The sequence below is a fragment of the Homalodisca vitripennis genome, unplaced genomic scaffold (genome assembly GCF_021130785.1).
Source record: "Homalodisca vitripennis isolate AUS2020 unplaced genomic scaffold, UT_GWSS_2.1 ScUCBcl_492;HRSCAF=2608, whole genome shotgun sequence".
Classification (NCBI taxonomy): Eukaryota; Metazoa; Arthropoda; class Insecta; order Hemiptera; family Cicadellidae; genus Homalodisca; species Homalodisca vitripennis.
The window spans coordinates 1-23,246 of NW_025776594.1; the positions used below are offsets into that span (position 1 = coordinate 1).

Here is a 23,246-nt window from a genome sequence, read left to right on the forward strand (position 1 = left end):
ATCTGACCTATGAATTTAACCATTGTTCCTCTTGGCCTACCTTCTGGCTAAAACTTTACGTGCTTTACCAATACTGATAACGGGATTTTCTTCCCCTCCTTACACCACTCGTTTCTGCTAATTTTGGGATTCAGTTTAGTGCTTTTAAACCAATACTACTAATAAAAACCCATTTCCTCCATTTTCGTCGTGTTTTTAATTAAATCTATCTGATCCTAGAAATCAAATTGTCTTCTAAGATACCATTGCAGTTGAATACTGAAACGTAAAACATTGCGCGTTGTTCTATGTCGCACTAACATCAATCTCTACTAGTCCATCACCTCAAAGAGTAATAAAACTTTTGCTTTAATCATTGAATATTTGTAGTTGGATAATGCATTGTTTTTTGTTTTTGTCTTTTTTCGGCTCATAGAATTACATATATTACGGTAAATTTTTTGTTTTATAATACATAAATATTCGAAAGAAGTAATTAATAAACTTACTTTTAAATTGGTTTAGGGCATGTTATATTAAGTATTTTAATTCTTTTGATTTCTTTTCTTTAGGGCGATATAGTTTTACCTCCGATATTGTCCATTAGAAAATCGGAATGACTATCTTACTCTTAACTCCTAAATATAAAGTGAACGACGTCGGTTTTCCGGTTGGTATCTCAATTTAGGTTTTTCAAAAACTGGAATTGCAATGCATCCATGTATGTAGCTATAGCTTTGGCGCGTTCCATGGGACATTGAGAAGCACACCTCCGAGACCGCGTTCTTCTGGACACAATTCTAAACGAACGTGTGAGACCCAAGAATGCTTTGGGACTGAGAATTTTTTTAGAGAGAGGGCAGGCCTAATGAGTTCGTGAGTACTTGGGGGTTAATAGCCCCAGAAACCGCGCCGGAGCCGCGAATAGCACCCACGCTATGTCATTCAGCTGTCCTCGTCAACCGCGCAGTAGACAGACCACGCGTTGTTTTACACTGTAATGTTGGTGAGAGATATACAAGCCAATTGGCACGCGCCAGTCGTCAGCACGGCCGCGCCGCGCCGGACTGACTGAAACTCCCGTTCACCCTACCCATCAACCCACGCTGTGTGAGACAACGCCGCGTGTTGTATTTCTATAAGTATAACAAACAATCGTTACGCGCCCCTCGTCCACTGTCGCAGTCCCATCGCGCCGCGCCCAGCGAGAACACCCAGACACTCTTTTAAATTACTGAGTTTGGTAATACTGTAAGTGAGTATTCGTGGATAGCTATCAGGAATTAATGAAGCAGAAAAGTCGGGAAAGAAATCCTGCTTCGAGTCATTAGAGGTTTCCATAAAAACCTGTGGTTAAGAAGCAAAAAGACGTATTCCCCCTCTAAGAGAAAAATTGTAAAAAAAGATGACTTATTTTCTGAGGTAATTGATGATTGTGTGGGCTGCAGACCTAATCTTGTGAATGATTAGGCTTTCTCTAAAGGGAGAAATGATGGTAATTTCAGGATACATACCATTAGGATATATAATGGTAAGGGGGGGGGGGGGGGGGGGGGGGGTGTTTGTTGTTTGATTGTTCTGTGTGGGGGAGGAGAAATTATGTTTGTTTTAGGGGTATAATGTTTTTGTGGAGTATGTTTATGTATTAATGTTTTGATACGTTTTCAAAAAATATGGCGTGGTCAGAACCATATAAAAACTAAAAGTGCTCACAACAAGAGGTTACGTTAAAATCGTTTTGGTAAAAATATTAAGAAGAGTACGAAATTGGTTGGAGTCACCAAACCGCGTTTCCATAGAACTCTCAATGAAAAAAACATAGAAAGCGTGCCACATCTATAATGAAAACTTCAAAAACTTATTTTAGATGGGTATGTCACTACATTTACAATAAGCTCTACTGAGGCTACGCTCAATATAAACAGTATAATTTCATAGCACTATAAAGATGGAGCCCATCAGAGAGTGAATTCCAAGGGCAATGAACAAACCTTTAAAGAACCATGTATCCAGACGCAAACACTGGACGATGTCTAAGTATTCAGAACACCCAGACCTTTCGAGGTTGGAGACGCGCGTACAGAATGTAGCTATAGAAAGAAAGAAGATGTATTTGGACATTCAATAACAATACCAGTCAGCAAATATGGGACAAGAGAAATTTACTTATCGGAATTGTGGCATGTATCAGACAAAAACTTGAGCACCTGGTTTAGTCCTACAAAAATCGCCAGACCCGTCGAGTCCCCTGGTGGAGGGAATAATATGGATCGTTATTATGAAAAAGAGTTATAGCAAAAAAGTACTATAGTTCTAGGTTCAGATCAGTCAAATGTATTTATCTAATGGCTCTCCATCCTTATCCTTTTTGTTGCCAACTCATCCCCACACAGCACGTCCCACCCCTCATTCCTACTTCCTCTTCTTAGTTCTCTATACCCATCCCATACCTTCATCCCTTTTCCAGTCGTCAAATTCGCCCAATAGCAGTAAAGGAGAGTAAGCCAGAGCTCTATAATAATTGGCGTTTTTCTCCTCCTGCTGAGCAAAGGTCAAACAAAACAGCAGTTTCTCAATGCTTACGCATGGCTCCTTCGAAGAATCATTCAGTCAAAGAAATGTCCGAATTGTGGAGACAAGAGGTTAGTTGCATCTAACCCTATTCCCGAGCTCACACAAAAAACAAAGGAAAGTGTATCCATAACCTTTATCCTTTTCCATGCAGTCGAATATCGCCCATAACAGTATAGAGAAGGATAGTGGCCAGTCTCTATAATAATGGCGTTTTCTCCTGCTGGAGCAGAGCAAACAAGACATTTACTCCAATGCTACTGGATGGCTCTTGTCGAAGATCATCATGATCCAACGAAATGTCCGAATTGTGGATCAGCAGGTTAGCTGGGCGCAGTCTAACTCTAATCCCGCCACCAAAAAAACAAAGAAGTGTAATTGTCACGTGTCAAATCCACACAGCTTATGCTTCTTCCAACAATCGGGATTTCAATGAAAAACCTCCTTCGATGAGAAACAAGATATGATTTCAAGATAGTGGTGGCTGAGAGTCAAGCGAACTCCATCTCCATGTCCCCGCCATATAAAAAAACATATCAAAGACAATAACTGCATGTTCCACGTTAGAGCAGGACAAACCTCTCGTCTAGAAGATTTGATATGTCTAATGCTATGGAAAACTAACACGCTGATATCCTGTGAGTGAACTAATCCAAATTCCGCAGCACATGATTGCTGATTTTGCTATGCTATGTTGCAGAGTCTCTTCAAATCTCAGTCACTGAAGAACAAGATCGTGATTGTTCTGATTTTGATATAGTCTATGTTGGCCAGACGTCCTATTCCAATCCTCACGAGTAGCTCTTTAAGAACAAGACCGATTGCTGATTTTGATATAGTACTATGGTATCGGCCAGTAGTCCTCTATTCAATATCTCAGACCTAAAGAGACAAGGACGTCGAGTGGTGGCTGATTTTGATTTTGTCTATGTTAGACCACTTCAGATTTCATATTCCAAAAATTAGAGCTATAAATTTGGCGTCTCATCTACAGCTGGACGCTCCAAAGTTTGCAACCACCAGTAAAATAGGATATACCACACTGCCGAATCATCATCGAAAACATTAATATTCAAATACTTGGGCTATCCACCATCCATTTGAAGTTCTGGATAAGTCAGGACTACTTCACTGCATCTATACCATATAGTCCCTGTATACCCATTCACCAGTTACAATATCCCAAAGAGGCTGCAACATACAACGTGCTTAGCTCCGACCGATTGTACGTGCTCAAATAAAACCCCCAGACAGACAAACCATGTCCAAAATGCAGTAAGGAAATAACGGTTTCCAACATGGCTCGCCATCAAAAATCTCAGAAAATGTGCCAACAACACAGCATGGTATGACATATAACGAACGTCTGAAAAAGATGGAAATCAAACCAGCTCCTAAATAGTAAAATGTGGTTGGATTTGTGAAACACCAATAGAGTCATCCAACTGGAACCGTCACAAACAATCGAAACGCCATATTCCGTTTTTGTCAGCACTTCATGAAGGGTCCTCGATACAGGAGTGAAATATTACCCCATTACGAGACTGACACCAAGACTGCCGGCACCCACCCACTCCAGACATCAACATGCTGGTAAAGAAATACCCAAAACGACCAAGGGAAGTCAAACAAGTACCGAAGGTCAATACAAACGATATAGCTCTTGAAGCGGATGATCCGAAAAACCGAATAGACCACAAAAGATTCCTACAGGTGTGAAAAAGATTATTAGTGAGACACCGACTAGTACAATTAATAGTGAGAATTCGATTAGCCCTACCATGGAAGAGAGACAGCTTCTGTCTGAAACAGAATCACCTTCAAAACCACCTCATCAAGGTTGGTTCCGGTACGTACTCCAGAGGAGTCGCGGCGACAATACTTGATGAAAATATCAGAAGTCCAGTCGGCATTCACGGGAAGATTGAAAACGTATGTGATTATGAACAAACGTGTGATCAAAGATCCAAAAAATGTTTCTTGAGATATGCAAACCACTCGTTGTTGAAAAAAAAAAACTTCAGGAAGCTGTAAAAGAAAAAAAGATCTTAAGGTAAACATGGTTTATCATGCTGAATTCAAGAAAATAATAAACGATGTGGAGAGGTGACTCAAGTCATGAACTTTAAAACGAAAAATGAAATTCTTTACTCGACAACGTCTCTGTCTGACTATTATAGCTCAGCAAAACTTAAAGATGTTGGTTGAGATGGAGAAGTTTTGAGGCAAACGGTTCTCAATGGTCACTAAAAAGTGTGAAAGACTTGGAGATCAGAGTCAACCGATACGTTCCTTTTCACGGATCCAGCTATGTGGTTCTACCAAAACAGATTCAAATCCAAAAAAGGCTGTTATTAATGTAAAAAACGATGATCAGAAATGTTTTATGTGGTCTATTCTGGCAGCTTTACATCCAGTTAAGGTTCATCCAGAAAGAATCAGCAATTACGAACCTTTCAAACGAGAGCTGCTTCATGCACTAGCAACTTGCGAATGCCCCATGAAAACTTGATGATATAGCAAAGTTTGAAAGACGTATGTGGAATTTCTGTTAATGTCTATGCTTATGATGACAAGTTCGATATATTCCCGCTGAGAATAACTGATAACGAGATGGAAAAAAACATGTTAATCTACTGTTTATCAGAGAAAAAACAAACACTCACTACTGCTGGATCAAAGATATGTCCCCGTTTGGCGTTAAGTTCACAGATCTCACGAAATGGACATAAGATGTGGATATGCAATAGGTGTTTACAACACTTTTAACGAGAGAGGATTTACTCATCAAGCATAGAGAAGACTGTAACACACACGATGCTGTGAAATTGGAACTACCAGAGCCAGGAACTGTAATTAAGATTTAAAGATTTCAATTGCTCAATGAGAGTGCCCTTTGTGTATTACGCAGACTTTGAATGCTGTCTAGCACCTATTTCAACATGTCAACCGTGTTAAAGTGGATTGTAATGGTAATCATCAGTCGTTTCACACTATTAAATATCAGAAACATAAATGCCATTTCCTTCTGTATGTATGGGGCGTCAGAGGACGGCTTTTCCAAACCACCGATTAAATACTTTGGAGACGATTGCTGCACATGTATTTGTAAAATCATTGATTGAGGAGTCGGATAAGGATTAATGAACTTTATCAAGAGTGAAGCAATAGTCCCCATGCAGTTGATGACAAAAGAGCAACAGGAAATGTTTGAATCTACTACTACGTGGTCATATCTGTGGAAATTTTCTTGGTGATGATCGTGTTAGAGACCATAACCATTTGACGGGTTTGTTTAGAGGAGCAGCTCACAACAAGTGTAACATCAATTTCAAAAAAACCTAGGTTCATTCCTGTTTTCATTCATAATTTAGCAGGTTACGACACTCACCTATTCATTAAAAGAGTTTGGTAAGTTCGAAAATCGCATATCATTGATACCCCAACAACGAGGAGCGGTACATTTCCTTTACGGTCAGTGTGGAAGGTGGAATTGAACTACGATTCATCGATTCATTCAAGTTCATGTCACAAAAGTCTCGATAGGTTGGCAAAGAATCTGACTAGATCTCAATTCAAACACATCTCAACATATTACAATGGTAAGGACCTCAATTTATTGCTACGAAAAGGAGTGTACCCTTACGACTACATGGACAGTATAGAAAAATATAGTGAAACATCACTACCTAGTCCAAGAAGAATTTTACAATAGACTGAATAAACAACACATAACAAATGAAAGATTACAAACATGCGTGCGATGTATGGAGCCTTTAACATTCAGAACATGAAAGAATATACAATGCTATATAACGAAACCGATGTCTTGCTGCTTGCAGATGTAATGGAAAACTTTCAGGGATGTATATCTCAATACATACAAATTAGATCCTGCATGGTATTTCACAAGCACCTGGGTTGGCTTGGAAACGCAATGCTAAACAATTACAAAAGTCGAACTGTCCCTATTGACTGACATCGATATGGTACTCCATGGTTGAAAAGGGTATTCGTGGTGGTATTTCACAGTGTTCTCATCGATATGCGAAGGCAAACAATCCCTACATGAAAGACTACGACAAATCGAAACCAAACAACTACCTCATGTACTTGGATGCAACAACCTGTATGGGTGGGCAATGTCTGTAAAACTACCATATGCAAACTTTCAGTGGAGCTGTACAGACATCGATGTAATGAAAGTTAGTGACGATTCACCACCACAGGCTACATATTAGAAGTTGATTTAGAATATCCTGAAGAACTACACGACGTACACTCTGATCTACCTCTCGCTCCAGAACGTAGAGTCCCACCAGGATCGAAAATGGCAAAGCTTCTGACAACTCTCTACGGCAAAGAAAAGTATGTCGTACATACACTACAAAAATTTAAAGCTTTATTTGAGTCTGGGTATGAAACTAAGAACATGTTCATAGAGTTCTTAGTTTCAGTTCAAAGCAATTGGTTGCAACCGTACATTAATCTAAATACCATGGAGCGTACAAAGGCGAAAAATGATTTTGAGAAAATACCTTTTTCAAACTTATGAACAACTCAGTAGTTTTGAAAAAAAACTATGGAAAATATGAGAAATCTTTTATGGACATTCGTTTGGGTACTAAGTCCAAATTAGTGGAAAGTGTGTGTTAGCAAACCGACCTTTTAAGAGTCGAACCATCTTTACAGAAAACCTAGTTGCTGTACATTTTAGTAAGAAAAAACTGTTTGTTAAATAAACCTATTTAACGTAGGTATGAGTATTCTAGACATATCAAAGACACTGATGTATGATTTTCCACTACAATTTAATGAAAGAGAAGTATGGATCTAATATAAAAATGGTGTACACCGATACTGATTCCCTGATATATGACATCGAAACGAAAAACTTCTATGAAGACATGAAACATTTAATTGGATTATTTGGTACATAGTGACTACCCCCAACCCCAAACCCAATTATGTGGCTTCCCCACGTAAACAAAAAAGTTCTGGGTAAAATGAAAGATGAACTTAATGGTCGAATCATGCGAGAGTTTGTAGGACTACGATCCAAGATGTATGCGAGCAATATAGAAGACAACCATTTCATAAAGAGGTCTAAGGGCGTGAAAAAAAGCTGTAGTTGAAAATGAAATTACCTTAAGCAACTATAAAGACTGTTTGTTTAGTAACATCGAGCACTACAAAACGATGAATACAATTCGGAGTCAAGCACACAATCTCTACAGCGTAGAAACACCATAAAGTGGTACTTTCATCAAAGGACGACAAGCGTTTCGTACTCGAAGACAATATCCGAACCCTAGCATGGGGTCATCATAGAATATGCGAAAACTGTTAAATTGTAAATGTATGTAAGAGAACATACTATGGAAATTCAAGTGTATTGCAGAGAGAAATTCGAAGACCAATTTTTACCTAGACCGTTACGATGTCTTATTGTAGGACCGTCTGGGTGTGGTAAAACGAACTTGTTATTGAATTTCATTTACAACAAAGATGGAGTTCCGTTCAAGAATCTATACGTGTTTAGTCGTTCAATAGAACAACCTGCATATGTAGATCTGCTTGAACAATACAGTAAGATTAGAAAAACACCTTAGAAGACACATAGCGTTTTTCTATTCGTCCTGTCAAGATCTCATTTCTATCGATGACTGCAAACCAAACTCACTTGTGGTATTCGATGACTGCCTCCTAGAAGAGCAAACTAAAATGAAAGACTATTTCATTAGAGGACGTCATAAAGGGATTTCTTGCGTCTACCTGAGTCAGAGCTATGGTCGGGTTGATATGCAGGTCATACGAAACAATGTTAATCTGTTGTGTCTGTTTACAATGAACAAGTACTATACAAAGAGAGTGTTCCAGGACTTTGTAGGTTCTGACATGACTTTCAACCAATTTGAGGCTCTCTGTTTTGAGTGCTGGAAAACACCTCATGGATTTATATCTATTAATACTACAGCTAAACCACAAAAAAGGAAATACATGTGCAATTTAAAAAGGAAACTAAGTGTTGAATAATTCTTCGCTGAAAAACGTACCAGTATAAACGTAATTTGACGTTTAAGTATAAACGTAATTTGACGTTCATAAACGTAATTTGACGTTCATAAACGTAATTTGACGTTTCATAAACGTAATTTGACGTTCAAGTATAAACGTAATTTTGACGTTCATAAACGTAATTTGACGTTAATAAACGTAATTTGACGTTAAAAAACGTAATTTGGACGTTCATAAACGTAATTTGACGTTCATAAACTTAATTTGACGTTCATAAACTTAATTTGACGTTCATAAAACGTAATTTGACGTTCATAAACGTAATTTGACGTTCAAGTATAAACGTAATTTGACGTTCCAGTGTATCTATTACTATAAGTATACAACATGGCGAATAAACTAGATGCAAAAGAAGCAAGGCGACTTGAAAAAATTCAGAGTGTCTTGGCAGCAAAGTTCAAACGTGCTGAACAGGATGAATTAAAAAACTTCTCAAACAAAAATACTATATCATCAAATCCTAATGAGACGTCTGCCGACCATTGAAAGACTTGAAAAGAGTTTCAGAGATTACATAAAAATCGTTGAATCTTAGTATAAATTCTGACGATTTCAAGATCTTTAAAGATGGTGACAAAATATCAATTAATTCTCCAATTAAATTATACTTGAATAAAACCGTTAGTGATCTCTTAGGTTTTGAAAAATCTGATGCAACAAACTTACAAAAAGAATCGTCTTACTTCAACTCAAATGAAAATGTAATTGCATCGAATCCACCGAATCTCAGAGCCGTTGATGTCATCGAGATACACTGCAATATTGTCAACAACAGTCTTGTCAATCATGATGTTCACTCTCACAAACATTTGGAGACAGCAATCCTCTACTCCTTTTCCCCTAATGTACCACACGGCTACAAAATATCTCAATCACCTCAAGAAAAACACTACATACCTCTTCGGAGCGGTTTACGAAACATTCAACAGATCACAATCACACTTGTAGACCAAAACAAAACAACCAACTGCTCCAGAAACAACCATGTAAACAACATCGTCTATTTAGATCTGATCAGTAAAATCACAAACACATACATACTCACAATTGTGGTAAATAAAACGCGTGGTGATTCGCGCGGCGCGGTTCTGACTACCCATACTCACACTCTTAGTCACTCTCTAAAAAATTCTGTCCCAGATTCGGTCTCACACACGGTTTGTCCCAGAACCGGTCTCAGGTGCTTTGTCCCAGGAACGGCCAAAGTATACTACTTCCATGGATTTCTTAAAACCAAAATAGAGCAAATTATAAGGCAAAATTTATTTAGGGGTCTATACTCTTCAATTTGTACACATCAGAACTATTAAGTTATGTAAAACATTGTATAGTTCATCTATATACAGACGATTGTCGGTTACATTATTCTTTTCTGGTTTGCTAATACAAATTTTGATCTGGACAAGATCATGTTATAACGGACTCAAGTTTAACATCAGCAAGTGCTCAGTTCTACATATGGCACAATAAAAAAGAGATACAGTCTCTCATCTAGAGTGGTGTGCAGGTAATACTGGATGGCCAGGCCCTAATGGCTTGTGGCAAGATAAAAAACCCTGGATGTTGTGCATGACAAAGAACTCACGTTTCCTGATCACGTCAGCTACGCTTTTCAGCGATCTGACTTTTTTGTGGTCAGTATACCATTGCTCAAGAGGAGGATCGCCGGTTTACATGAGTTATCTGCCTAGTAGTTGCACAATGAGGGAACACACTCGTTCTTATACTTTACCTGTACGTCTTTCATTGCTGTTATTTATATATTGTGTCTTGTTAATTCTTGTATATTCTTGTTTATTCATGGTTTTATTCTCATTGTTTCGTGCTAATTTATTGCTAACTTTGTGCTGTTATTGTTCGTTGTTTTCTATAGTTCAAATCACGGTACACTAATAATTAATTACGTTATTGTCTTTCATAGTTTATATCCTTTTCGTCACTTAAATAGTTTATTAATCGTTATTGCTCTATTTGTCACTGTAGTTGTTTACTTTCATTGTTTAAATTATTTGTTCAAAACTGTAAAAATGGAGATGTCCGTTGAAATTTAAAATAAAATAAAATATAATAAAAAATCTCTCTAGGAAGGCTGAAGGGACTGTATAGGATTCCACCTGTTACCGGAATCCACCAAAGTTCAGCTCATGCAGTCAGTCAATTTTTCAGTTCAGTATGTTATTACTACTATCCAGCAATAGGGCAATAGCCTTTCAAGGTAGCACACATGATGGATTCAGAAGTTCCAGAATACTGCAGTAAGTTTAATTTACTGCTTCTCACTTTTTGACTGCGTATCTCCCTATCGCGAGGTTGCCTTCCCTGCTTCCTATGGAAGCCTTTAGCAGGATACTGACGTGCTCCACTGTCCATAAAGTCTTGTCTCTTAAGGAGCCGTAGTAATTAAGTGAGGAACTTCGTTTCCCGGTAAAGGTTGCCGAACCATGCGTCCGTCAGCCTGAAAGGTAACTCTCACAAAGTGCACGCGTAACTCTCGCTCGCACTTGCCGAAAGTTAAGCAAGAGGCAGGCCGGAAAAATGTTTCCTACTTTGGGCCTACTCTTTATAATGAATATTTATGAATACATTAAATGTGTTACAGTTTTTGAATCCAAATAAAAACGAATGTTACATGATTTTGGTAGTTTATTAATAGGTTAGCTTTTTAAACAATTATAAGTTTTAATTTATTTATCAGTTTAGGCCAAGTTAGTTTTAACTAGTAGTTTATGACACAAGTCATTCTGAAACACGTTTGAACTAGAAATGCACCTAAATAGAAGTATTTTGTTATTAATTTGTTAGTATGTATTTTAGGCCCCTACGGGTGCAGGCTTGTGTAGATTGCATTTCTATTTTAGTAGAAAACACTATAGGGCATCGACACACTAGAACTGTATACATTTCTGTAAGAAAAATATTTTTAAAGAGTTGCAATGTTTTGGAACAAATACTATCAACCTAAATATAAACAGACTATACGTGAAACTCGGTATATAAACTTTCCGTTTCATTTCACCCCTCTAAATATGGATTTTCAAAACATTCTTTCGTTGTGCATTTTCTGCGTACCTGTGAGAATATTTTCTAAAATATATATAATAAACTACCATTTTAAAATGTGTAAGATAATAATTACCGTATACTATAAACAATAAATGGTCATGTGGGAAAAGATGTTAGAAATATTTAATATTAAGCCTTTACATAAAGTGAAAATCTTATAAGATAAAGTCATCCAATTCCATGTACGTAGATGCTTTAAATTTCTCATACAAGCTCCTTAGTGATCCTCTTACTCATTCATGAGAATACGCGCCTCATTCATGAGAATACGCGCCTCATTCATTACCCAACGGATTGTAATTACATAGAGGATTAGATGTAAGACATTAATCCTTAATTGACCCCACATAAGTTTTTCTAGCGTAACTCTAACCAATTTCACACTATCCTTCTGTTTTAAACAGAAAAACATCTTTAAATAATGTTATGTAATGTAATTTTCTCTTTAAATTTAAAATTAGAAAGTTATGGTAAATTTACAAAATTCTGTAATTTTATTAATACTACATTTTTTATTCGGAAGCTTCGAAATAATGTAAACAAATTATCACATAATAGTGAAAATACTGACAATTTTAATAGTAGTATTACTTTTAAATCTTTTTAAAGTTAAGGAAATTATTACTTATGAAAATTATTACTTATTAATAATAACTCGTAACTGTAACAAAGAGATAAGGTCTAAATCATAAAAAGTGATAAATATGTTTTTTTATAAAATATCTACATTATTGGATTCGCCTTTAGACAAAGGTCAATCGTAAACAGAAAACTTACAATATATCGTAAACTTTCATTTTCACTGATTAAAAAAGTGTTTTAAAATTGTATATTTATGACACCAGAGTCCAGGATGGAGTGCTTTTAAATCTTGTAAATATTAATACTCTAAATCACTTAAGCTTTCCGGCCACGTTTGAATTTATTACCGATTCCAGGCACATCTACGGGATGGCTTATCAACATTTGTTGTTTAATTCATGTGACATTAAACTTTTAGATTTCACGACTTAACTTTGTTCCAGCAGATTCCTCTGGATTGAATAGTCATTCAATACAAATGTCTGACAATGCATGTTCACTAACACAACCATTATATTAAGATATAGAGTAAATAAAACAAATATTAAAAAGTATTATTGGCTGAGCGTTTGCGAAGCCCTGAGGGGTGGGAAAATATATTTCCAAATATTTTTTTATTTATTTATTTAATTTGCAAAGTCAGAGTCAGAATTCGGTAAAACATTTGATTTGAATACACTTTTTGTGTGTACTAATTACGTCACTTGGAGATTTATTACCTATGCATTGCAATAAAACGTAACTTAATGGACAAAAATGTCACGTACCTGATTTATTATCCGTAGAAAATTAAATTATACATTACCACACCATTTCTAAACATACAAGGATGATCTGATGGTACATTTCCAACCATATCAATTTCCTCTTGGTCATTTAAACCTATGATTCAGTAGGCTTGAATCATACACAATGTATCTTTTAAACCTGTTACGTGACACATAGTGTGCCGTACCACTACCTCTTATACAAATTTACCTATACAATGGAGGACCAATCTCCCAATGGACTAATAAAAAATGATTACCATCATATCATCCACGCAAAATTTTACCAGAATTTTTTATATTTTACGTGATAAGAGATATAATTTAACCGCATTCAGTTTGTTTACAAATTTGTTTATCCTTCAATTTTCTGATTGCCGTCGTTGTTACTTTAAAAGACTACTATGGAAAAGTTATGATTGTATTAAAGTACCTATCCTGTTACCCAAATGAAAATAGAATACTTTTTAGGACTGAAAGGAACCTATACGGTATATCAAGATCCTTGACCTTCCTGTCAAGAGTTATTGTAATGGCAATCATCGGCACTATTTTATTCCTTAACGAGCCCTTCATAAATTGCAATATACGGACTTTTCGGTTCACATATAACTCCATCAATCAAAATTATTAAATCATTATACATTTTTTCAGTTCAATTAACTGAGTTAGAATTATAGCTTAGCAGTGTTGTTAAATAAATTTCTAGGTAGAGAACTCTATAATTAGTTCGGGTTTAATGTAATACCCAAAGAATTGAATGAGCACTGATACCATTATAAAGTATTTATTACTATTTTCAAATAATTTACAAGAGTATAAACCAAATCTTTCTCCTAAATTTAATATCATCTTTTGTATATATTTCTTTAAATTACCTTTAATACACTATTACATGAATAAGACATTTTAACCGCCCAAACTTTGTGCCAAAAAAAATATATATGTTGCCTATCACGTTGACAAGAGTTGATGCATACAAAATGTGGTGTTAATTGCCATCCGCACTATAACCATTAGTGTAAATTCATCTCATCAATTACGCTTTCAAACTACATTCCACTTGGCGTTGACTACTGTATGTTTGTTGCTGTTTCACTAGATTTATAACCAGCCATTATACATATCGCTGTTGTCCCAAGCTTATCAGAGACTATTGATCCCTGTATAATATGGATATACAAGGGTACTCCAGAGTTATTTTGATTATATTTAAAATAAAGTATTATATGTATAAGATGGTGGATAAAATTGTAGCAGGTGCTGATTGCTACGGATTTCAGGAAATGGCAATAGCCTTATTTAATTTCAATTAACATTGAAATCACAAAAAACTGTGTGGTGTAATGGTAGTACATTCACCCACCTAGTGAGGAATCCGGGTTCGAATCCCGACGGATCAAAGTACTTTTTGTGATTCAATGTTAATTGAAATTAAATAAGGCTATGACATTTATCCAATTTTATGTAAATAAAAGTCGTTAGACAGGTATTTGATCTTCCAATCGTATGTTAGTTTGCTTATTTAAACGCATGTGTGACAGATACGGCCAAATAAAAAATAATTAAATTAGAAAAAAGTAAGCGCTCTGTGGGTGTGATGGTAGCACATTTCACCCGGCAAGTGAGAGATCCGAGTTCGACTCCCAGCGGAGCGAGTACTTTTTGTGATTCAATGTTTATTGAAATTAAGAAAGGCTATTGCCTTTATACAATTTAATGTAAATAAAAGTCGTTTGGCAGGTATTTGGTATTCCAATCATATGTTAGTTTGCTTATTTAAACGCATGTGTGACAGATACGGCCAAATAAAATTATTATTTTAGAAAAAAGTAAGCGCTCTGTGGTGTAATGGTAGCACATTCACCCGGCAAATGAGAGATCCGGGTTCGACCCCGGCGGAGCGAGTACTTTTTGTGATTCAATGTTTATTGAAATTATGAAAGGCTATTATACTGCCATTTATACAATTTAATGTAAATAAAAGTCGTTTGACAGGTATTTGGTATTCCAATCATATGTTAGTTTGCTTATTTAAACGCATATGTGACAGATACGGCCAAATAAAAATAATTAAATTGGTAAAAGTAAGCGCTCTGTGGTGTAATGGTAGCACATTCACCCGGCAAGTGAGAGATCCGGGTTCGACTCCCGGCGGAGCGAGTACTTTTTGTGATTCAATGTTTATTGAAATTAAATAAGGCTGTTGCCATTTACTGTATACAATTTAATGTAAATAAAAGTTCGTTTGACAGGTATTTGATCTTCCAATCGTATGTTAGTTTGCTTATTTAAACGCATGTGTGACAGATACGGCCAAATAAAAATAATTAAATTAGAAAAAAGTAAGCGCTCTGTGGTGTGATGGTAGCACATTCACCCGGCAAGTGAGAGATCCGAGTTCGACTCCCGGCGGAGCGAGTACTTTTTGTGATTCAATGTTTATTGAAATTAAGAAAGGCTATTGCCTTTATACAATTTAATGTAAATAAAAGTCGTTTGACAGGTATTTGGTCTTCCAATCATATGTTAGTTTGCTTATTTAAACGCATGTGTGACAGATACGGCCAAATAAAAATAATTAAATTAGAAAAAAGTAAGCGCTCTGTGTTGTAATGGTAGCACATTCACCCGGCAAGTGAGAGATCCGGGTTCGACTCCCGGCGGAGAGAGTACTTTTTGTGATTCAATGTAAATTGAAATTAAATAAGTCTATTGCCATTTATACAATTTAATGTAAATAAAAGTCGTTTGACAGGTATATGATCTTCCAGTCATATGTTAGTTTGCTTATTTAAACGCATATGTGACAGATACGGCTAAATAAAAATAATTAAATTGGAAAAAGTAAGCGCTCTGTGGTGTAATGGTAGCACATTCACCCGGCAAGTGAGAGATCCGGATTCGACTCCCGGCGGAGCGAGTACTTTTTGTGATTCAATGTTTAAATTGAAATTAAATAAGTCTTTTTTCTACTTGCCATTTATGTATACAATTTCATGTAAAATAAAAGTCGTTTGACAGGTACTTGGCCTTAAAATCATATGTTAGTTTGCTTATTTTAAACGCATATGTGACAGATACGGCCAAATAAAAATAATTAAATTGGATAAAAGTAAGCGCTCTTTGGTGTAATGGTAGCACATTCACCCGGCAAGTGAGAGATCCGGGTTCGACTCCCGGCGGAGCGAGTACTTTTTATGATTCAATTTTATTAAAATTGAAATAATGGGCTATTGCTATTTATACAATAATTTAATGTAAATAACAGTCGTTTGACAGGTATTAGGTCTTCCAATCATATGTTAGTTTGCTTATTTAAACGCATAGGTGACAGATAACGGCCAAATACAAAAAAATTGAATCGGAAAAAAGTAAGCGCTCTGTGGTTTGAAAGTAGCACAATCACCCGGCAAGTGAGAGATCCGGGTTCGACTCCCGTCGGAGCGAGTTCTTTTTGTGATTTAATGTTTATTGAAATTAAATAAGGCTATGCCATTTATACAATTTAATGTAAATAAAAGTCGTTTGAACAGGTATTAGGTCTTCCAATCATATGTTAATTTGCTTATTTAAACGCATACGTGACAGATACGGCCAAATACAAAAAAATTGAATCGAAAAAAAGTAAGCGGTCTGTGGTTTGATGGTAGCACATTCACCCGGCAAGTGAGAGATCCGAGTTCGACTCCCGGCGGAGCGAGTTCTTTTTGTAATTCAATTTTTATTGAAATTAAGAAAGGCTATTGCCTTTATCCAATTTAATGTAAATAAAAGTCGTTTGGTAGGTATTTGGTATTCCAATCGTATATTAGTTTGCTTATTTAAACGCATGTGTGACAGATACGGCAAAATAAAATTAATTATTTTCGAAAAAATTAGGCGCTCTGTGTTGTAATGGTAGCACATTCACCCGGCAAATGAAAGATCGGGGTTCGACCCCCGGCGGACCGAGTACTTTTTGTGATTCAATGTTTATTGAAATTAAGAACGGCTATTGCCATTTATACAATTTAATTTAATAAAAGTCGTTTGGTAGGTATTTAGTATTCCAATCGTATGTTAGTTTCTTATTTAAACGCATGTGTGTCAGATACGGCCTAATACAAATTAATTATTTTAGAAAATTAAGCGCTCTGTGTTGTAATGGTAGCACATTTACCCGGCAAGTGAGAGATCCGGGTTCGACTCCCGGCGGAGCGAGTACTTTTTGTGATTCAATGTAAATTGAAATTAAATAATTCTATTGCCATTTATATAATTTCATGTAAATAAAAGTCGTTTGACAGGTACTTGGCCTTAAAATCATATGTTAGTTTGCTTATTTAAACGCATATGTGACAGATACGGCCAAATAATTAAATTGGATAAAAGTAAGCGCTCTTTGGTGTAATGGTAGCACATTCACCCGGCAAGTGAGAGATCCGGGTTCGACTCCCGGCGGAGCGAGTACTTTTTGTGATTTAAAATTTTATTAAAATGAAATATGGCTATTGCTATTTATACAATTTAATGTAAATAAAAGTCGTTAGACAGGTATTAGGTCTTCCAATCATATGTTAGTTTGCTTATTTAAACGCATAGGTGACAGATACGGCCAAATACAAAACAATTGAATCGGAAAAAAGTAAGCGCTCTGTGGTTTGATAGTAGCACAATCACCCGGCAAGTGAGAGATCCGGGTTCGACTCCCGGCGGAGCGAGTTCTTTTTGTGATTTAATGTTTATTGAAATTAAATAAGGCTATGCCATTTATACAATTTAATGTAAATAAAAGTCGTTTGACAGGTATTAGGTCTTCCAATCATATGTTAGTTTGCTTATTTAAACGCATAGGTGACAGATACGGCCAAATACAAAATAATTGAATCGGTAAAAAGTAAGCGCTCTGTGGTTGTAATGGTAGAAAATTCACCCGGCTAGTGAAAAATCCGGGTTTGACTCCCGGCGGAGAGAGTACTTTTTGTGATTCAATGTAAATTGAAATTAAATAAGTCTATTGCCATTTATACAATTTAAAGAAAATAAAAGTCGTTTGAGAGGTATTAGGTCTTCCAATCATATGTTAGTTTGCTTATTAAAAACGCATATGTGACAGATACGGCCAAATAATTAAATTGGATAAAAATAAGCGCTCTTTGGTGTAATGGTAGCACATTCACCCAGCAAGTGAGAGATCCGGGTTCGACTCCCGGCGGTGAGTAGTACTTTTTGTGATTCAATGTTTATTGAAATTAAATAAGGCTGTTACCATTTACTGTATACGATTTAATGTAAATAAAGTTCGTTTGACAGGTATTAGGTCTTCCAATCATATGTTAATTTGCTTATTTAAACGCATACGTGACAGATACGGCCAAATACAAAATAATTGAATCGGAAAAAAGTAAGCGCTCTGTGGTGTAATGGTAGCACATTCACCCAGCAAGTGAGAGATCCGGGTTCGACTCCCGGCGGAGCGAGTTCTTTTTGTGATTTAATGTTTATTGAAATTAAATAAGGCTGTTGCCCTTTAGTGTATACGATTTAATGTAAATAAAGGTCGTTTGACAGGTATTAGGTCTTCCAATCGTATGTTAGTTTGCTTATTTAAACGCATAGGTGACAGATACGGCCAAATACAAAATAATTGAATCGATAAAAAGTAAGCGCTCTGTGGTGTAATGGTAGAAAAATTCACCCGGCTAGTGAAAAATCCGGGTTTGACTCCCGGCGGAGAGAGTACTTTTTGTGATTCAATGTAAATTGAAATTAAATAAGTCTATTGCCATTTATACAATTTAATGTAAATAAAAGTCGTTTGACAGGTATTAGGTCTTCCAATCATATGTTAGTTTGCTTATTAAAACGCATATGTGACAGATACGGCCAAATAATTAAATTGGATAAAAATAAGCGCTCTTTGGTGTAATGGTAGCACATTCACACCCGGCAAGTGAGAGATCCGGGTTCGACTCCCGGCGGAGCGAGTACTTTTTGTGATTCAATGTTTATTAAAATTAAATAAGGCTGTTGCCATTTACTGTATACGATTTAATGTAAATAAAGTTCGTTTGACAGGTATTAGGTCTTCCAATCATATGTTAGTTTGCTTATTTAAACGCATAGGTGACAGATACGGCCAAATACAAAATAATTGAATCGGAAAAAAGTAAGCGGTCTGTGGTGTAATGGTAGTAGAAAATTCACCCGGCTAGTGAGAAATCCGCGTTTGACTCCCGGCGGAGAGAGTACTTTTTGTGATTCAATGTAAATTGAAATTAAATAAGTCTATTGCCATTTATACAATTTAATGTAAATAGAAGTCGTTTGACAGGTATATGATCTTCCAGTCCATATGTTAGTTTGCTTATTTAAACGCATATGTGACAGATACGGCTAAATAAAAATAATTAAATTGGTAAAAGTAAGCGCTCTGTGGTGTAATGGTAGCACATTAACACGGCAAGTGAGAGATTCCGGATTCGACTCCCGGCGGAGCGAGTACTTTTTGTGATTCAATGTAAATTGAAATTTACAGTCTATTTTTAAGTCTATTGCCATGTATACAATTTCATGTAAATAAAATTCGTTTGACAGGTACTTGGCCTTAAAATCATATGTTAGTTTGCTTATTTTAAACGCATATGTGACAGATACGGCCAAATAATAATTAAATTGGATAAAAGTAAGCGCTCTTTGGTGTAATGGTAGCACATTCACCCGGCAAGTGAGAGATCCGGGTTCGACTCCCGGCGGAGCGAGTACTTTTTATGATTAAAATTTTATTAAAATGAAATATGGCTATTGCTATTTATACAATTTAATGTAAATAACAGTCGTTAGACAGGTATTAGGTCTTCCAATCATATGTTAGTTTGCTTATTTAAAACGCATAGGTGACAGATACGGCCAAATACAAAAAAATTGAATCGGAAAAAAAGTAAGCGCTCTGTGGTTTGAAAGTAGCACAATCACCCGGCAAGTGAGAGATCCGGGTTCGACTCCCGTCGGAGCGAGTTCTTTTTTGTGATTTAATGTTTATTGAAATTAAATAAGGCTATTGCCATTTATACAATTTAATGTAAATAAAAGTCGTTTGACAGGTATTAGGTCTTCCAATCATATGTTAATTTGCTTATTTAAACGCATACGTGACAGATACGGCCAAATACAAAAAAATTGAATCGAAAAAAGTAAGCGGTCTGTGGTTTGATGGTAGCACATTCACCCGGCAAGTGAGAGATCCGAGTTCGACTCCCGGCGGAGCGAGTTCTTTTTGTAATTCAATTTTTATTGAAATTAAGAAAGGCTATTGCCTTTATCCAATTTAATGTAAATAAAAGTCGTTTGGTAGGTATTTGGTATTCCAATCGTATATATTAGTTTGCTTATTTTAAACGCATGTGTGACAGATACGGCCAAATAAAATTAATTATTTTCGAAAAAATTAGGCGCTCTGTGTTGTAATGGTAGCACATTCACCCGGCAAATGAAGAGATCGGGGTTCGACCCCGGCGGACCGAGTACTTTTTGTGATTTCAATGTTTATTGAAATTAAGAACGGCTATTGCCTTTATACAATTTAATTTAATAAAAGTCGTTTGGTAGGTATTTAGTATTCCAATCGTATGTTAGTTTCTTATTTAAACGCATGTGTGTCAGATACGGCCTAATAAAATTAATTATTTTAGAAAATTAAGCGCTCTGTGTTGTAATGGTAGCACATTTACCCGGCAAGTGAGAGATCCGGGTTCGACTCCCGGCGGAGCGAGTACTTTTTGTGATTCAATGTAAATTGAAATTAAATAATTCTATTGCCATTTATATAATTTCATGTAAATAAAAGTCGTTTGACAGGTACTTGGCCTTATAAAATCATATGTTAGTTTGCTTATTTAAACGCATATGTGACAGATACGGCCGAAAACAAAAATAATTAAATTGGATAAAAGTAAGCGCTCTTTGGTGTAATGGTAGCACATTCACCCGGCAAGTGAGAGATCCGGGTTCGACTCCCGGCGGAGCGAGTACTTTTTGTGATTAAAATTTTATTAAAATGAAATATGGCTATTGCTATTTATACAATTTAATGTAAATAAAAGTCGTTAGACAGGTATTAGGTCTTCCAATCATATGTTAGTTTGCTTATTTAAACGCATAGGTGACAGATACGGCCAAATACAAAACAATTGAATCGGAAAAAAGTAAGCGCTCTGTGGTTTGATAGTAGCACAATCACCCGGCAAGTGAGAGATCCGGGTTCGACTCCCGGCGGAGCGCGTTCTTTTTGTGATTTAATGTTTATTGAAATTAAATAAGGCTATGCCATTTATACAATTTAATGTAAATAAAAGTCGTTTGACAGGTATTAGGTCTTCCAATCATATGTTAGTTTGCTTATTTAAACGCATAGGTGACAGATACGGCCAAATACAAAATAATTGAATCGGTAAAAAGTAAGCGCTCTGTGGGTGTAATGGTAGAAAATTCACCCGGCTAGTGAGAAAAATCCGGGTTTGACTCCCGGCGGAGAGAGAGTACTTTTTGTGATTCAATGTAAATTGAAATTAAATAAGTCTATTGCCATTTATACAATTTAATGAAAATAAAAGTCGTTTGAGAGGTATTAGGTCTTCCAATCATATGTTAGTTTGCTTATTAAAACGCATATGTGACAGATACGGCCAAATAATTAAAATTGGATAAAAATAAGCCGCTCTTTGGTGTAATGGTAGCACATTCACCCGGCAAGTGAGAGATCCGGGTTCGACTCCCGGCGGAGTGAGTACTTTTTGTGATTCAATGTTTATTGAAATTAAATAAGGCTGTTACCATTTACTGTATACGATTTAATGTAAATAAAAGTTCGTTTGACAGGTATTAGGTCTTCCAATCATATGTTAGTTTGCTTATTTTAAACGCATAGGTGACAGATACGGCCAAATACAAAATAATTGAATCGGTAAAAAGTAAGCGCTCTGTGGTGTAATGGTAGCACATTCACCCAGCAAGTGAGAGATCCGGGTTCGACTCCCGGCGGAGCGAGTTCTTTTTGTGATTTAATGTTTATTGAAATTAAATAATGCTGTTGCCATTTACTGTATACGATTTAATGTAAATAAAGGTCGTTTGACAGGTATTAGGTCTTCCAGTCATATGTTAGTTTGCTTATTTAAACTCATATGTGACAGATACGGCTAAATAAAAATAATTAAATTGGTAAAAGTAAGCGCTCTGTGGTGTAATGGTAGCACATTAACACGGCAAGTGAGAGATCCGGATTCGACTCCCGGCGGAGCGAGTACTTTTTGTGATTCAATGTAAATTGAAATTTACAGTCTATTTTAAGTCTATTGCCATTTATACAATTTCATGTAAATAAAAGTCGTTTGACAGGTACTTGGCCTTAAAATCATATGTTAGTTTGCTTAATTAAACGCATATGTGACAGATACGGCCAAATAATTAAATTGGATAAAAGTAAGCGCTCTTTGGTGTAATGGTAGCACATTCACCCGGCAAGTGAGAGATCCGAGTTCGACTCCAGGCGGAGCGAGTTCTTTTTGTAATGTAATTTTTATTGAAATTAAATAAGGCTCTTGCCATGTATACAATTTAATGTAAATAAAAGTCGTTTGACAGGTATTTGGTCTTCCAATCATATGTTAGTTTGCTTATTTAAAACGCATATGTGACAAATACGTTTAAATACAAAATAATTGAATCGGAAAAAAGTAAGCGCTGTGTGGTGTAATGGTAGCACATTCACCCGGCAAGTTAGAGATCCGGGTTCGACTCCCGGCGGAGCGAGTACTTTTTGTGATTCAATGTTTATTGAAATTAAATATGGCTATTGCTATTCATACAATTTAATGTAAATAAAAAAGTCGTTTGATAGGTATTTGGTCTTCCAATCATATGTTAGTTTGCTTATTTAAACGCATACGTGACAGATACGGCCACACACACACACACACACACACACACACACACACACACACACACACACACACACACACACACACACACACATATATATAATATATATTATAAACAATACAGTTTACGCAATAATTTTAAATGTTCCAATTTAAATTGGCTTTCCTCAAAGATAAAATAGGAATTGTTTCTGTTTATCTGTGATGATTATAAAATTTATACGGAATACTTTTCAGCTAAGAGGGTTTTCTTTGATACTGAGAAAAAATATAACTTTAAAATTCC

General features: G+C 36.0%; 2 non-coding genes across 2 annotated transcripts; both read left to right on the forward strand.

The window, feature by feature from the left end:
- The first annotated feature begins 18,431 nt into the window (after positions 1-18,431).
- On the forward strand, positions 18,432-18,502 carry Trnaa-agc. The gene has a single exon. It is a non-coding gene; the product is annotated as a tRNA-Ala (tRNA).
- A 3,494-nt stretch (positions 18,503-21,996) lies between these two features.
- Trnaa-agc lies at positions 21,997-22,067 on the forward strand. The gene has a single exon. It is a non-coding gene; the product is annotated as a tRNA-Ala (tRNA).
- The last annotated feature ends 1,179 nt before the right edge of the window (positions 22,068-23,246 follow it).